At 31.2% G+C, this 13,603-nt stretch overlaps 1 long non-coding RNA gene across 1 annotated transcript; it reads right to left on the bottom strand.

Annotated features, from left to right (window-relative positions):
• Window positions 1-700: 700 nt before the first annotated feature.
• LOC124887311 lies at window positions 701-12,247 on the bottom strand. Its single transcript, XR_007044772.1, has 2 exons — window positions 11,909-12,247; window positions 701-2,327 (listed from the first exon to the last, which is right to left on the bottom strand). It is a non-coding gene; the product is annotated as an uncharacterized LOC124887311 (long non-coding RNA).
• Window positions 12,248-13,603: the final 1,356 nt, after the last annotated feature.

The following is a 13,603-nucleotide window of genomic DNA, read 5'->3' as shown; positions in this document are numbered from 1 at the left end:
ATTTTAAATTATTTTCAATATATGTCCAATATGTTTGATAATTTTCAACAAATGAGTCATCTGATGCAACAACTTAGTTCTCTGTTGCAACAGATGTCTATATTTTTTATTAATTTTCAATAGATGAGTCATTTATTGCAATAGGTTAGTCATCTGTTGCAACATATGTCTATATTTGTTTGGTTATTTCCAACAGATGTCTTTATCTGTTTGGTTATTTCCAACAGATGTCTTTAGTTGTTTAGTCATTTTTAACAGATTACTCATCTTTTGCAACATGTTAGTCATCTATTGATTCATAATAAGCCATTATATTAGTAATAAATAAATTTATTTAAATAGAATTAAACATGAATTAATAAGTTCAATTACAGTTTCAATTAATCTCATGGTTATTACACTATCAACTAAGTGTGTTCATCCTTAGTAGAGTGATCAATTGATTAATTTTATTTGGAATGATTAAAACCAAACCATAATTAGAAATAACTATATTGATTTAACTAAAATTAAAGATGAATTAATAAGTTGACTTACAATTTCAATTAATTTTATAGTAATTACATGATCAACTAAGTGTTTCGTCTTAAGTAGAATGATCAATTGACCAAAGGCTACACTTCCGCAAGTTGAATTGCTTGAGGCTTGAATTATTACTGTGATTAATAAAGCAATGAGATATGTAAATCTAAACCTCCCCTTTCCGTTAAGGCACCACCCCACGTCATGTGCTCCTTCTTGTTAACGTTGATATAACCGAGAGTAGAATCTTTATATTGCCTTACATATCCTTCCCTCGTTGTACTATCAAGCTTATAGGTACTTATCTTTCCCTCTTTGTGTTATGTTTTCATGAAACTTCCATATTATTATAAGTTCCTCTACTTGAAGCCTTTAGGAAACAATATATATATATATATATATATATATATCACACGTTAGGAGTAAAAGTAAATAGTAATAGCATAGTTGTACTTGTATATATTAGGTAGACAACCATTATCTTAATTCACATGTTATAGGCCTTCAAGGCATTAATTGATAAGCATTGCGATGGGAGGGTACATAGGTTTGGCTTGGCATACTGCTCGACGTGATTCTGTGCACAAGATCGAGACCATACCATTATAGTGAGCCCATATACTGGGGCGTACCCATTTTTGTGGAATCATTTGTATTTGGAGTCAGCTGGAATGTCATGTACTAGTTTCCCCTGACTCGAGCCAATATATGGCATATATGGCCTGCGGGCAGGCCCTCATAGTGAGCCCCTGGGTGGAGCATACCTAGTTACAGACTGTGATTACAATTATACATATGGGATCATAGCAATAATTATTTGAGTAGCATATGCTTTATACTTGCCTCAGATTGCCTTAGGTAGGCCATTTTGTGATTATTTGTATTACTTATAGGATGCTTACATCACCTAGATAAATTATAGTCGCTATATTATTATGAACACCTTTCTAAACATTACACAAAAATTCCTGTAAGATTGGTGCATAGGTTACCAGTTCATATCTTATATGTGTTATTATTGGCTCTTAATTTTCACTTTAATGTTTGACTCGTATGAGATTTTGTACTTGTTCAACTGTTATTCTGTCTACTTTCATACTAGTACATGTTATTTTATGTACTGACATTCTAGGGGCACTATATTTTATTGATGCAGGCTTAGGCCCTCAGGATAGAAGACGTCCACATTAGGCCCTGTTGTCGTTTTCAGCTGGTATTTTGGTGAGCTCCTTCTCTTTTTGGAGCTGGCCTATGTATAGTATTTTTTATTACATGTACGGGTTCTTAGTTGCGCATGAAGGGCCCTATACTGACTAGTCACTTGTATTATAGCGTGTTAAACTGACTCGAGGCTTCATGGACATCGTGTAAGATTGTATTGTATAGTTTTGTTAATGTAACTCCCTCGTGTATATATGCAACTCTTATTGAATATTTTGCCCGTTATTATCTCATAACCTTGTGTATGTCTTAAAGTGATTGTAGATTAAGTGTATATGGTTCTTGTCCATCATTATCGTCTTGGGGCATGACAACAACGAATGAAGAAATCTAAAATCATTAAGGATTATTCTAACAGGTTGCTTGTGATTTCAAATAAGGTAAGAATACTTAGAACTGAATTTAATGACAATAGAATAGTTCAAAAGATGCTTGTAACCTTACCTGAGAGAAATAACGTAACTATTGCTTCATTGGACAATACTAAAGATCTATCAAAGCTTAGCTTGGCAGAGTTATTCAGTGCTCTGTAGGCACAAGAACAATGAAGGATGATGAGGCAAGAGGGATCCATCGAGGTAGCCCTACAAGAAAAGTTTCTACTTTGTTCAAGTGCTGCCATAGAGCATAAAGGAAAAAAAAAGAGAAGAAATTATGGAAACTACGAAGCTACATCTGCAAAAAAATGCTACTGCCACCGGTAACAAAAAAAAGAAAAATATCCTCCTTGTAAACATTGGGGGGGGGGGGGGGGGAGATCATCCACACTTCAAGTGTTGGAGAAAGCCTGATATGAAACACTGTAAGTGTCAAGAATTTGGTCATGCCGAGATTATCTTCAAAGAGAATGGTGTACAACAACAAAATGAAACACACATTGCAGACCAAGAACGTTAAGAACAATTGTTTGTGGCTACCTATTTCACAAGAAAAAGTTCAAGTGAAAGCTGGCTTATTGATAGTGATTGTACGAACCACATGACCAGTGATGAAAATCTTTTTAGAGAGCTTAAAAATCAATTAATCAAGAGTTGGGATCGAAAATGGGGAATACCTTCCAGCAATAGAAAAAGGGACTATAGCATTTGGGAGTTATAAAGGTACAAAATTATTTATAAAGTTTTATTTGTTCCTGAACTTGATCAGAATTTATTAAGTGTTGGACAACTTCTGAAAAATGAATTCAAATTATTATTTGAATACAAAGCATGTCTAATCAGTGATCCTAGTGATCAGGAAAGGTTCAAAATTAAAATACAGGGATAAAGTTTTTCCTTGAATCCATTAGATGAGGAACACATAGCTTTCAAGTCAGTCCTTAGTTGCAAAAATGTGGCATAAAAGGTTGGGGCATTTTCATAACAAAGATTAGTTGTTTATGTAAAGGATCAAAGTGGTAAATGGTTACCAAACTTAGAGGAGCATATTTCAAGATGTAAGGCTTATTTGATTGGCAAGCGGACTAGATTTCCATTTAAAATTTCCACATGGAGAGATACATAGAAGTTGCAACTCATTCATACCGATCTTTGTGGTCCACAAAGAACTCTATCGCTTAATGGCAGCAGATATTATATTATCTTCATTGATTGTCTAACAAGAATGTTTTGAATTTATTTTATGAAGTTTAAGTCCGAAGTTGCTGAAAATTTCATGAAGTTAGATGCTTGGATAGAGAATCATAGTAGCTGTAAGATTAAGATCACTAGATCAGATAATAGGACTGAATATACATCTGATAGGTTCAATTTTTTTTTGTGAAGAAGCTGGAATAGAGCACTAGATCACTGTCCCTTACTCTCCACAACAAAATAAAGTTAGTTAGAGAAAGAATAGAACAATCATGGAGATATCAACATGCTTGTTGCATGAGAAAAATCTGTCGAAAAAGTTTTGGGCAGAAGCAACAAACACAGTTCTTTTCTTGCTGAATAGACTGCCTACATACGTAGTGGAAGGAAAGACTCCATTCAAGGCATGGTATGGTTTCAAACCTGAATTGAAAAACCTTAAGCTATATAGATGTCTATATTTCTCTTATGTTCCACAGGTTAAGAGAGAAAACTTAGCTAAGACAGTAGATTTAGGAATATTCATTGGCTATAGTTTATTGTCTAAAGCATACAAGATCTTTCAAGCTCAATCAGATAAGATTATGGTAAGTAGAGACGTTCAATTCATCAAAGATAAGCAATGGAACTGGAATGAGGAGTCTCGAGTTCTGAACGATAGTTCAATATTTGATTATGATGAATTGGTGGATGATCAACCTATTAAGGGAATGAGGTCACTCTCTAATATTTATCATAGGTGCGATGTTGCTATCTTTGAACCTGTAGGATATGAGAAAGAAAAAATTGATCAAAAATAGATTGATTCTAAGAAGGAGAAACTGGTCATGATAGGAAAAAACCAAACTTGGAAGCTAGTGGAAAGACCGTAAGACAGAAAAGTGATTGGAGTTAAATGGATTTTTTTAACAAAGCTAAATCCAGATGGCTCGGTAAACAAGTATAAAGCTAGACTGGTGGTGAAAGGATATGCATAAGTTTCCGGAGTAGATTTTTCTGATACTTTTGTCCTAGTATCTAGATTGGATATAATTCGAATGCTTTTGGCTATGGCAGCACAAAAAATTTGACAAATTTTTCAAGTGGATGTGAAGTCAACTTTCTTGAATGGTCTACTACATGAGAAAATATATGTTGAGCATCCAGAAGGATTCGTTGTACTCGGACATGAATATATGGTTTATCTGTTAAAGAAAGCTCTATACGGTTTAAAGCATGCTCCTAGAGCTTGGTATAGCCGAATGGATAACCATTTGCTAGACTTAGGTTTCGAAAGAAACTTAAGAGAATTGACTCTTTATGTCAACAAAGTTGGATTTAACATTGTTATTATTTCTCTGTATGTTGATAATTTACTTGTGACAGGAAACAATATAGTATTGATTGAAGAATTGAAGGATGAGATGCTGAAAGTCTTTGAAATGATTGATCTTGGAGAGATGACTTATTTTCTGGGAATGGAGAATAAGAAAAATGAAGTCTTTTTTATCAAAAGAAATACATAAAGGAGATTCTATAAAGATTTAAAATGGAAGAATACAAGAGTATAAGCACAGATATGAATCAAAGAGAGGATCTAATGAATGATAATAGCCTTGAACGAGTACAAGAAGAAAGCTACAGAAGCTGGATACAAGGCCAGATATATTGTATATTGTAAGTGTACTATCCCATTTTTGAATTCTCCAATTGAATTGCATATTAAAGTTGCAAAAAGAGTGCTCAGATATGTCAAAGGCCCAATAAATTATGGAGTCAAATTTAGCAAGTGTCAGAATTTTAAACTTCAAGAATTTTCTGACAGTGATTGGGGTGGTTCTCTGATGATATGAAAAGTACTTCAGGGTAATATTTTATTTTTGGCGCTCAATGTTTTTCTTGGTGTTTGAAAAAATAAACGATTATTGCTCAATCAACTGTAGAGGTAGAACTTATTGTTGCGACAACTGTGTACACTCAATCTTTATGGATAAGAAAAATCGTTTGCAATCTTGATTTGCAGATGAAGGAAAACACTGAGATATTTGTGGACAACCAAGATCCAAGCACTTTAATGTGAAGATATATTTTATTATAGAAGAGCAAAAGGATGGTTTAGTAAATTTGGTATACTGCAGAACGGAAGAGCGGTTGGCTGATATTTTTTACAAAAGTTCTTCTAGAAGAAAATTTGAGTTCTTGAGAAGCCAACTTGGAATTTGCAGCTCTTGATGCAAGGAGGAGTGTTGAAAGCTGCCTCATGAGCTGTTAACTAATGTTGGGTTGACATGATTACATGGCTGCTGATGTGTCTTTTGTTTTCAGAAGATAAATATTTTATGTATTAGTTTTTCCAGTTGCGAGTTTTCTAATATTTAGACATGTAACTGTTGGTAGATTTAGTTTCTAGTTATTAGGAAGTTTTGTTTTTGAGTTACTGCATTACTTATTGCAGATTTGTTAGGATTTTTTGTATTTAAACAACTTTTTTCAACTTAATAACAGACCTCTCTTTTCCTCTTCTTTTGTTGTATGTTTTTCATCAGTAAACATCAACAAAAACTAATTAGATTTACCCCTCACTGATTAAAACTTCATTTTCAATTTTAAAAAGTCATTCTTACAATTGGTAATGTAAATTTAAATTCTTACATAATAACGTTCTTACAAAATAACGTTAATAAAAGATGAGAAAGAGCTAATTTTCAGATACCATCTTTTATAATCTACACAATTCTCTTATTTCTACAGTCTTAATTTATGTGATATAGTTTAATTGAGCACGAAGTTTAAAAAATATGAAAAGACTTTGTTAGGACCAAAATAATCAGGTATCATGCGGAAGATATCAAAGCAAACCTCGAAAGACCATGAGTAAGAAGATAAATGAGAAATACACCAAAAGAGACACAATAATTTAATGTGGTTTGATTAATCGACCTACATCCACAAAAGGAGATGAGCAATCCACTATATAAAAAAGAGTCCAAAATATAGAAAGAAAAACAGCCTCACACAAATTCAACCAGAATAAAAAGAGGTTCACACAAGTGATACCGTAATACTTGTGTATCACAAATTCTCCCCCAAACGAAACTCTCAAAATCCTAGGACTACATTGTGGATGCTACCAAGCAAGAAGAAAGGAGTCTCTATTTATAGAGTCGGTGACCTTTTCCTACAAGAACAAGAATTAGCCAAATATGGAGAATATGTTTTCCTTCTCCTAAAACGAAACCCAATTATATTAAAGTGTGAAAGATTTTTGAAAACTGATTTGAACTTTTACACTTTATTAAAAATCTCCGCAATAGACAAAATTATTTAATTTTGAATAATCAAATGTTACACGTGCGAGGTATGTGCGGGTGCGGGTTAAACTAGTTATAAATAAAACTATATATAATCGAATAAAGTTATTAAAAATAGCAATTGATATTAAAATAAATGCTAAAAATATGAAAGGTTTTCTTTTAACCGTTAGTGATAAAATATTAGGAAAATTAATAACATTTTTACGTGGAAAAACTTCCTAAAAATATGGTACATGATTGAACATTTCTTTTCGTATATGTTGGTTTGGTGAATTTAACTTTTGTCCTTTTTGTGATCTTGTAATGTATATTTAGACGAGTTAGTGCCTATGTATTACTATTCTTTGATGCTTTATGTTGTGTTGGGATTCACATGATTTTCATCTGCTAGTTTAGATTAGAACCAAAAAATTTTGATGGACCTTAAAGTAAAGTTTGGTCTTTATTTCACAAAGATTATTTATGGTGAAAGATCCTATTTTCAGGATTCTTCAAGCTAATATTGATCTATAAGATCACTTATCGATAATTTTGTATTTAATATGCAGAAATTGTTTGAGATATTTCTAAAAATATATATATATACTTTAATACAAGAATAATATGTAGATATCAATTGAGTTATTTCATAAAAAATAAAATATAAAATAAATGGTTATGGATCCGAATCCGTTAGTATGGAACATTTTCTTTTCCAAGTGAAATAAATAAATTTAATTCAGACGTCAAAATCGATCAATTTAAATTATCCAATCACTTCTCTATTGATTTGTTTCATATAATAAATAATGACCAATTTGTTTACCAAACAAAAGCATTAAAAGAAATTGTAACTCAACTCTTGTCATCTTTCCACCAATTCATAGGGACGTCACCATGAGAAAGAAAAATTCAAATTTGCAAATTCAACAAATAAACAGTGTGCCTTCATTAGACAAAGACAAGAGAGGTGGAGCTATAAAGTTTTTCATTGAAGTAGAAGACTCATAAACCAAACAGGATACTAATTAATATTTTAGGAGAATTTTTCATATAATGCTATTTATTATTTATTATAGTTTAGTAGAATTTTATTTTAGGGTCGTACCATATATTTTAGGACTCCTTAAATATTAATTAGACTCTTTAATTTTTGAAAATATATTTTTCTCTTATCGTATATTTTAGGACTCCTTAATTTTAAATATTATAAAAATAATTAAAATAAATGAAAAGATAATTTTGTCTATTGCAAAAATTTAAGAGAAAAAAGTTCAAATCAGTTTTTTAAGGGTTTTCACACTTTTAATATATTACTAGTTTGGTGTACACGCCTCACGCAGGTACCTTACTTTAATGAGTTCAAATGTTACACTAAATACGATATTCATTTAAATAATAAAAATAAATACAATAATTAAATTCAACATCTTTTGAATATGCAAAGATGGAGAATTTATTTAATTAGTTATATAGTATTTGTAAGTAAAGTAGGTGACTACATTGACAATTTCTTAAATTATTGTTGGTTTCTTCAGTAAGTCGATGTTAGTCCTTAATAATCCATAAAGTTGTTCAATTTGATTTGATTTTATCATAGAAATACAAAATTTGATCTGTAAATTTCATGTCACTTCAATCCCTCTTCGTGATCATCGAAAAGAAGACCACTAAAATTAATCAGCCTCCAAAATTTTAATCATCAACTCTCATTATTCATCATTATTCATTATCAAAATATCTACAAAATCAATTCATCTAAAATTAAATCAAATATTGCAAAAAAAAATATATTTATTGATATAAAAAGAAAAGAAAATCTAAATCAAACAATAAAGAACGATATAAGACCAAAAATAAATAAATCTTGTTTCATGTATTCATTGTAGATGTCATTGTGTTATTGTAGAGAGAAATTATCTAAATATGATAAATTTTTATTTTTTCTAGAAATTATTTATCAATATTAGAATATTATGAATTTCAACTAAACTAAACTAATACAAATAGCAGTTTTAGCTTTAGTCCCTTTTAGACGTTTATCGTGTCTTTTAAAATTTTTTGAAGACTTTTGCTTTCCTTTTATTTAATCGATGCAAAATAGAGTTCATGTTTTTTTTAAAAAAAAAACAAAAAGCAAAAACAAACAATGCAAATGTGATTCCTCGTGTCAAAATATTTGTTGATTTTGAACTTTTAAAATTAGAAAAATAAAATAACATGTGCTATACCTATATTTTTAAAGTCCTTAAATAGATCTACAAATCCAATTTAAAGTAGAAAATAAAATATTTTTCATATATTTATAACTGGAGGAACATGGTGAAAAGAAGATTTTGTCTAAAGCAGAATCTTTTAATGAAGGAAAAAAAATTTGAATCATTTTCTAAGAGTCTTTACACCTTTAATACATCACAAATTATAGATAATTGAGACCCAACATGGATAAAATATTGATATTGTTATTAAATATTCACCAAATAAGTAAATGTGTCTTTTTCTTCAGATGAACTAAAAAGAAAAGTCATATAAATGGGGATAGATGAGATTCTCGACAATATCAATTTACTTATCGTCCTTACTAAAATGAGATGATTCAAAGTAGTTATGAAACACCCTAAATTTGACCCTTGGGAATTTCCTGGGGTTTGCACTCTCTAGTCATTATACGATTTGAGCTTACTAGTCGTATGATGTGGGTACGACTTAGGAGCAAGTCGTATGGTAAACATTGTGTCCTATGTCACTTACTATCCAAGGTATGACTAGACTCCATACAAGTCGTATGGAGATGCTACAAGAAGAGTAGGACAATCGTATGATTAAAAGTGTCAAGCCCTTGAGGTAATATCTAGGGTACTAGTTAGGGGTACCACTCGTGTGATTGGGTACGAGTGCGGTGCCCAAACCGTACCCAGTGCGTTCATTTTTTAGTTTTTAAGCTGAGGATATTCCAAATATTTTTCACCCGAAAACCCTTAAGACCTCGTGTCTTAAAACACATTGTAGCCTCTCATAGCACACTTTGAAAAATCAAAAAACTCGTAAAACTCTCTCTAAACTCTCTCAAGAAGATTGGGCAAGAGTTTCTACAAGGTGTTCATCTAGAGGCTCAAGAGTCAAGTTCTTTCCGTGAATCTTCGGAATAAGGCACGTGACTCTTCCCTCATTATTAGATCATGAAAATCATGTGTTTAAAGCTTCGATTATGAATCATTAATGGTGGTTTTGAAAACCAATGTTGAGGATTTTGTTGCATATTGTTGAGTATTGTTTACTCTTGGTTTTATTGTATTTATACATATTTTAATGATGATTTTGCACATGTGGGTGCTTGGTAATTATGGTTTAACAATTGGATCATGGTTAACCCTAAACTTGATGGTTTTTAATTTGGTTTTGGTCTTGGTGATGGTATGCCTTCAATGAATTTGTGAAAATGTCTAAGAGAACAAATTAGTCACATGTTGAATTGTGTTTTGAACTAAGGCATTGACTAAAGATTGTGAATCATTGGTAAATGATTTTATGAAGGCCTTATTGGCTATATATTGATTTAAATGGTAACCTTGGTGGTTTAATTGGCTAAATGAGTTCGAGTCCCAACACAATGAATTGAATTAATGTCTTTGTTAGACAATGGGTGAGTCCGAAATGAGCAATTGGTTATTAGTGGTTATGTCATGTTGTACGCTTGCAAGTGGTGTTAGTATGATGATACCAACGAAATGCCTTTGTAAGTAATTGGTTTAATGATTGCGTATATGTGTAATGGATGTTTTAATTAGGTTTTAAAGCGGGGTGTGTAGCCAGATCATGAAAGTGGAAGTATAAAAGACTAACAATGAAAATCGCGCTAGCCAGTGCGATTTTCTTTGTGACCGGATGATTTGAGTACCCCAAATGAATATATGAATGGGAGGTTCGAGTCCCCCATGATAAATATAATGGTGCTTAAGTCACTTTGATTGTGCCGGGAGTTTATAGGCATATACAATTATGGATATTTTCTATTTCGTGCGGCTACATGTACTGGGCCCTTTCAACTAGGGGAGAGCTGGGCCCATATAGCCCGTAAGTGCCTTGATATATGATGGTTATGCTGCACAACCTAGGTTAAGGTTTTCAAAGTTCATGCTAAACTTGTTTCCTATCCCGGGATGGTATATATATGTGTGTATGTATTGCATTGGTTACATGCATTGGTTGATTGGTTTTGAACTGTTGACGTTATATTATCCTTATCCTTGAGTTACATGCTAGCACTGCAACCGCTAATTATCTTTAGATGTTGTATCCCTACGCGATGCAGGGACTGGTCATACTATTACACCTCCTGCATAGTGACTTGGATTCATAGACAACTTGTGTTGACTTGAAGAGGTGAGCATCCATACTTCGAAAGGCTCCATGTCTTGCTTTGAGTTTTCTTATGTTTATATTGGTTTAGACTTAGATATTGGTTTTGGCTATGGTCAGGGGTATGTCCCGACCGTATATTCTTGAATTATTTTAGAGGCTTTGTATGAACAAACTGTGGACTTGGGTATGTTATGGAATAGATATGGATTTTGTTGTTATTTTTTGGTTGTTGGTTTTGTATTGGATGGTTTGACTTGTTTGGATTGGTCATGGTCATGAACCTATCCCAAAGTCTTTGAGTTGTAAATTACTCTATGTTGTTATATAGTTGGAACTCACCCAACCCAAGGTATATATGTTGGTTGGTTGGATTGGGTAGCGAGATGATCTCCATTCCTTGTTGGACTTGAGATGCCCATTACGACAAGGCTCTGGTTCGAGTCGTATCAAGTTATCATTTTACAAAAATCAAGATAAAGTTAGTTGTTTGTTTTCATCTTTACCTTTAGTCATAAATATGAAAAAATATTTGCCTAATTCTTTCTCATATAGCTACTAGGAACAAATCTTGGACCCTTTATATTGAGGCTCCTTGTTTCTCATTTGATAGCATTCACATTACTCCTTACGTTTCTAAATAAATGAAGTTTTAGCCTTTTCATTTTGTTTTTAAATATGTGATTCACGCTTTTTAAATGTTTTATAAAAAGAATGATATCTTTTTATATATAAAAACAATGTAAATTTAAAAATTACATAATATTTATTGCTTGTATTTAGTCTACCACAAATTTCAAAGGATTTTGTTAAATCCTTTCTCCCATTAAGTGCATCACAGAAATATAATTGAGACAAGAAAAGAAAAGTGTAGTCAAATTTCATTTTTTTAAAAAAAATAAAAGGAACCCCATCAAAATCTTTTGTAAGGTCTTACATGGAAAAAATAACTAAAAAACTTACTAGAATGTTGAGCTTTCCCTGGAAATAAACGATAACTTTCTCCATTAGCATCTCCTTTGGGGTCTCAAAGTCAAGTCACATACACATCCTTCTACTTTGTAACCTTTGCCTCTCCATTTCTCTAAACATTGATCAAGTTGATCTTGGTTTCGACATGTATAAACTGTAGTACCAAATCCAGCCAATTCTTCTACTATGGCATGCCTATTTTTCGACCCAAGAAAAAGAAAAATAATGTCAATGGCAGCAACAATAACAAAAAATGATAATGTCAACAAGAATAATAAATTCAGTATAATTTTGTATGTGAGATTTGGGGATCGGATAGTGACTTGTAAGTCTTACCCCTTGTAAATAAATTATTTTTAATAGACTTTTAACTTTAGTAATAAAGCACTGAATTAAGTACAAAAAGAAAACAGAGTAATAAAAGTAGAAAAACAATAGCACCATTTCAAAATTACTACTATATAGAAAAGTGAGTCCCTGGATGATCAGGGGTAATTTAGTCCAACAAAAAAAGGAGCAGCTTAAAAGTATTTGTACATTGTGTAGCAAAATGTTCCATTGATGAAAAATCAGACAACTTCATTAGAATTATTGGAGTACTCACTACCAATTACATGCATGTCATTGTCAAAGTAGAGTGACCACCACGTGTAATTGTCTTCACATAATCAAAATGAACTCCTGTTCATTTCTGAATGTGGGGCCATCCATTTGTTGCTAGTGCACTTGCTAGGAGGTTTTCCAAAAGTAGCAGCAAGACCATTCAATTTTTTCTCTTAAAATTAGCCTCAATCTAATTTAATTATTATATTTAAGTATTCACTAAATATATAATAGTAATATTTTTTCAGTTTCAATTTAGTGTTTCTATTAAAGCAAACATGAAATTTAACAAATTACAACTATGATCTTAAATTAAAGATTGTTTAATATATTAAAATTTTTTTTTAATTATTATTATTATTATTATTATTATTATTATATAGAAGAGTGAGATAAAGGACGATCAAAGATATATTTGTCATTTCACATCTAAATAATACAATCATTAGTTAATAATAATATCAACAAAGAACTTTATTAGCCACTTTTTTTCTAGTTTATGTATCTACATTTTCTAAGTGGACCCATTATGTGACTAACAACGTTTTCACTTCTAAGTCCCAACTTATTCAACCACATTATTTATGAAGTAATATTTTAAATAAATTTAAATTTATAATCTAAATCTCCCTTCACAAAATATTAGATTTTTTATATAGAACTAAAATTATTTTTTATTTTTATGTGGTAAGTGTTGAATTTTTTCTTCATATATTTATTTTCTTATATTTTAAACTTTCTAAGTGAAAAATTTGACCCCATCCAAAATTTCAATACTCCAAACTTTTAATATTTTAATTCTTGCTCAAAAATTACTATCGTGCATTAATTTGGTGGGTTAAAATTTAAATTTTTTAATCTATTTAAAGATTTTTTTTGTTCATTGTCAAATAATTATACAAAAAAAAATCATTAAATCATTCTATAAATATTTACTAGAAATAAAAAAATTACGTATGTAATATCCATATAAGGGTTTAAACGCACAATTTTTGTATTCACTTAGGGATTGTAGGTGTAATCACAATTGATGTGCATGTCAATTCGCAAAATAAATATTTAAAAGATAAATTTATAAAAAAG

Source organism: Capsicum annuum, chromosome 9, assembly GCF_002878395.1.
Source record: "Capsicum annuum cultivar UCD-10X-F1 chromosome 9, UCD10Xv1.1, whole genome shotgun sequence".
In the NCBI taxonomy this organism is placed as follows: Eukaryota; Viridiplantae; Streptophyta; class Magnoliopsida; order Solanales; family Solanaceae; genus Capsicum; species Capsicum annuum.
The sequence above is the reverse complement of the archived record's forward strand: the minus strand, read 5'-3'. Positions and strand labels throughout refer to the sequence as shown.